Source organism: Piliocolobus tephrosceles, chromosome 2, assembly GCF_002776525.5.
Source record: "Piliocolobus tephrosceles isolate RC106 chromosome 2, ASM277652v3, whole genome shotgun sequence".
NCBI lineage: Eukaryota > Metazoa > Chordata > Mammalia > Primates > Cercopithecidae > Piliocolobus > Piliocolobus tephrosceles.
Genome location: NC_045435.1, coordinates 135,418,890 through 135,423,717, shown reverse-complemented (window position 1 = coordinate 135,423,717; position 4,828 = coordinate 135,418,890).

Here is a 4,828-nt window from a genome sequence, read left to right as displayed (position 1 = left end):
CGAGCTCAGCCTGGCTTCCAGCCAGGCCACTGAAGAGACCCCAGGTGGGGGAAGATAGACCCAGAGCTGGCCCACTCTCTGGGCCACCCACCTGCAGGCCTCTTCACTAGCATGAAAAGCAAACTTCTGTTGCCATGGAAACACAGCAGGTCTTTGGGGCCCCTCCTCAGCAACCACCACTTCCCTCCTTTGTGGCAGTTTCTGAAGTGCATCCTGTGAACTCTCAGAGGTGCTTCGGACTCACAGATACCCGATTTTATGAGTAAAATATATGCAAACACTTGAAACACTCTCCAGCCTTCAACAGCAAACACGGACACTGGGAGCCCCTTGGCCTCCGTGGCCCCTGCCCAGGGTAATTCACCTCGTGCAGCCACCATCAGTGCAAGGCCACCCAGAGTGTGAAGCGAGCTGCTAAAAACCCCGCCACCACCTCACTGGGCAAGCCTGGACTCCTCCATCCTGGGCAACCCAGACGCAGCCACAGAACGAATCCGACCAAGAAGCCGCAGCTGCAGTTATCTCCTTACTTATCCAAACTGTGGACTTTCCAAATTAATCCCATTGTTCCTATGCACTGACTTTATAATAAGTAAATGTTATCAATGTAAATTAGTCATTGATATTCATACCATATTTCCCGTTTTATATAATGGAGTTTCATGCATAATTTAGATTAAAGAGGGGGATTTCTCTGCTAAAAAAAAAAAAAAAAAAAAAAAGTGGAAACCACTCACATAAAGGGCAATGCCAGGAACCACCGGGCACCAGGTGCATGGAAAGGACCCAGGTAGGAGGAGGGCTGGGGAGACAACCGGTGGACTGTTTGGGTTTTATTGCCATATTCTATGTACATAGAAAACAACATAGGCCGAGTGCCGTCGCTCACGCCTGTAATCCCAGCACTTTGGGAGGCTGAAGTGGGCTGATCACCTGAGGTCGGGAGTTCCAGACCAGCCTGACCAACATGGTGAAACCCCATCTCTACTAAAAAGACAAAATTAGCCGGGCATGGTAGCGCATGCCTATAATCCCCGCTACTCAGGAGGCTGAGGCAGGAGAATCACTTGAACCCGGGAGGCGAAGAGGTTGCGGTGAGCCGAGATCACACCATTGCACTCCAGCCTGGGCAACAAGAGCAAAACTCCGTCTCAAAAAGATAAAATAATAATAATAATAATAATAATCATCATCATCATCATCATCATCCTCCTCCTCCACGTAGAGTTGTGCAAAAAAGGAAATGTTACCACAGCATGAAGTGTGCCACTTGGCTCAGTTCTGAATAGTGATAATAGCCAGAATAATCGTCACGCGGAATACTGATTTGACCAAAACTATGACAAATCTCATCAGCCGGGCAGGGGTGAGTGTGGAGCGAGCTGCTGTCCAAGTGCTGCCAGATGCCCCAAGTGACCCAGACAAATGGTCATCTGGATTTCCAGGCTAACCAGTTCCCGATTTTTAAATGTTGCCAAGTATCTTTTCAAAGATACACTCCAGGCCAAACACACCTGCTGGGGCCTAGCTGCCGCAGCCTGCCCGCGTTTAGCGACCCTTCCCGGGAGGGCCCTCCAGCGCTTGCCCCAGGGTCTTGGCAGTTCTCGGGGAAGTCCGGGCCCCGCCGGTCTGGCAGATGCTTCCTCCCCAACCCAGGGGCAGCGCGCTGGGCGGAGGCCCTCCCTGGGGAGCCCCCGGGGTCCCCGGACAACAGCTGTGCCTGCTGCCACTCCTCCCAGCTGGACACAGCTCTCCTGTAGCGAAAACAAAACCCACCGCGCAGGTGGCTGCTGGAGCCCGCGCGCGACACGCCCGCTCTTGGCCACGCACGTCCCCTGGTGGCCATCGGGAAGCATCGCCGCCGCATCCCTTGCGGAGAGCCACGCCTCTGGAAAGCTAAGTTCAGGGTTCACATTAGAAGCATCCACTTGCACGGTTTTTTTGTTGTTGTTGCTGTTTGAAACAGTCTCACTCTTGTCACCCAGGCTGGGGTCCAGTGGCACCATCTCGGCTCACTGCAACCTCCACCTCCTAAGTTCAAGCAATTCTCCTGCCTCAGCCTTCCCAGTAGCTGGGATTACAAGCGCCCACTACCACGCCAGGCTAATTTTTGTACTTTTAGTAGAGACGAGATTTCACCATGTTGGTCAGGCTGTTCTCAAACTCCTGACCTCATGACCCACCGGCCTCGGCCTCCTAAAGTGCTGGGATTACAGGCATGAGCCCCCGCGCCCGGCCTGCATGTTTTATTTGAACCTCAGGTACACAGACTAATCATCATCCGGAGTTTATAACACTCTTACACTCTAATCATGGTCCATGCATGGCCTCCTAAACCCTCCCTATTTTTTGTTTATAGTCAGCACTGAAGCTAGAATTGTGACAACTTACATTTAACTATAACAATATGCTTCTTCAGCTCATCACCCTCCCATCTTTCCCCTCCCAAGGTAACCTCCCAGATCCCCCATTCATCAAGGGTTTGCATTATCTTGTAATCTTGGTACTTCATAATTACATGGAAAAGATACCACACTGTATGTAATCTTCCAGGACTTTACTCACTTACCATTATGCAACATGTTACATCCTCCTGGCCTCACCTATCCCTTGATCCAGCCACCACTGCAGAGCCAGCCCTGCAAGGCCTATGACCATGTCATGCCAGCATAACCTGATAGCTGTGCTTTGGGCCTTCAACTGTCACCTTGGCGCTTTCCTGTGGACACTGCCATGGGACCTGCTCAGCGGCCACACAGTGCAACTCGCAAGTGCAGGGGAATTCACTCCTTGTGCGGTAACACCGACCAATGGGACACAGGAACCAGTGCGTGCATTCTTCCTCCTCCTCTCCTGGACCAGACCACCCGGAGGCACACTTTACACAGCTTCTCAGAGGACAGTCCTGTGGGATCGAGCAACCAATCACACAGTGGTGGCCAACTCAGTAATATCCTCATATTGGCTCACTCTCCTTCCCTGGTTCACTCACGATGATGGCTCAGCGGGCCACGTGGATACAAGCTGAAAATGTGTGCTGGCTGCACTAATGTGTGCCTTATTCCAGGGGTAGCCTTGAAAGAAACAATGAAAGGAAACACTCCCAATGGGCAAAGCGCTGGGCAGTGCATCTGATCATCTGCTGGAAAGAAAATATACAGACTCAGGGAGTGGTGAACGGCTTGGCTGATTGGCCAGGGGGCCTGGAAAGAGAAAGTCCTCAAGGCCCCAGAGGGATAGGTGAGACAAAACGAGTCTTCAGCCACTAAACTTCTCAAACAAGTCAGTCATTTGAACAAGAGGTGGATTTCTTACAAAATGCAAGCCCTGAGTAATGAGGCCACTGAATGTCAGGGAAAAAAAGCCCAGAAAAAAACCCTGCATAACACACATTATGGCTGAAAGCCAGGTATGGATGGAATGAAAGGGAGAGGCAGAGCTGGACTAGCCAGGGGGCTGTAAGGGTGCTCAGAACAGCAGATGACCTGATACAAAACCTGGAGTGGACGTCACAGTTCCTGTGGAGCAAAGATCTAAGTCTGAGCTGATACAACTCAGTCTGGGGCAAACGACAGCAGAGGGACAAGAATTAGATATGGGGTTGCGTCCCCTGATTCACTCCCACCCAGGAGGAAGCCCTAAATATTCCTAAACTTACTACGTACTGGCTGTGGTTTTGTGAGGTAGGATGTGTGTGTGTGTGTGTGTGTGTGTGTGTGTGTGTGTGTGTGCGCGCGCGCCCCTGGACTGTGCTTCTCTTTTGCAAGAACCTGTTCACTGGATACATTTATTGTGACCCCTGTTGGTGACTCGTATCAGGAGCAGTCAGATGCATACCCAAGGATGGTGTTTACTCATAAAGCTTGCCAAGCATAACATTTGAAACAATGCCTCTTTCTGGGAGAAGAAAAAGTATCTGGTCTTCTCACACAGGTTTTATACCGACAAGAGGTGCTATACAGAGCCTGCTTTCTTTGAGATGGAGTTCTGCTCTTGTTGCCCAGGCTGGAGTGCAATGGTGCAATCCCGGCTCACTACAACCTCCACCTCCCAGGTTCAAGCAATTCTTCTACCTCAGCCTCCCGAGTAGCTGGGATTACAGGCATGAGTCACCACACCTGGCTAATTCTTTTGTATTTTTACTAGAGATAGGGTTTCTCCATGTCGGTCAGGCTGGTCTCGAACTCCCAACCTCAGGTGACCCACCCGCTTCAGCCTCCCAAAGGAGCCACTGCGCCTGGCCTATACAGAGCTTTCTTTAAGCTGAACATCCCTGTCTGTCGAATGGATGCTGGGAGCTCTACTGTGGATTAGGGAAGCTTCAACAAGAGTGTGGCCACCTTTTGTTTCCATTGTGCTGACATAATAAAAGTGAAGGAATGTTTTGCTGCCATCCTACCTGGTACTTGGTTTGCAACCTAGGGTATTGCTAATGCATTATTTTAGATCCCCCTGCTTTCACCAGCACAGCATATAGCACACTTTTATTGCCCTGAATTTCCCAGTGATGTGGCATCAGTGGGTTGGACAGACCCAGTGCAGTGTGAACTGGTGGTGTATGGGCAGGCATTTCCATCGTGTCTGCACAGAGAACACGTGCCACCCAAGCACCACTGACGAGAGACAGGTGGGCCCTGAGCAAGGATAAAACCCAAGCGCTCTGCCTTTCAAGTGGCCATCTTGGGGGCTGTGTCGCAGCTCAAATAGATACTTCACAATCAAATAAAAACTTTGTAATAGCCACAAACTACAAAAAAAAGGAAAGGAAAGGAAAGGAAGGGAAGGGAAGGGAAGGGAAGGGAAGGGAAGGGAAGGGAAGGGAAGGGAA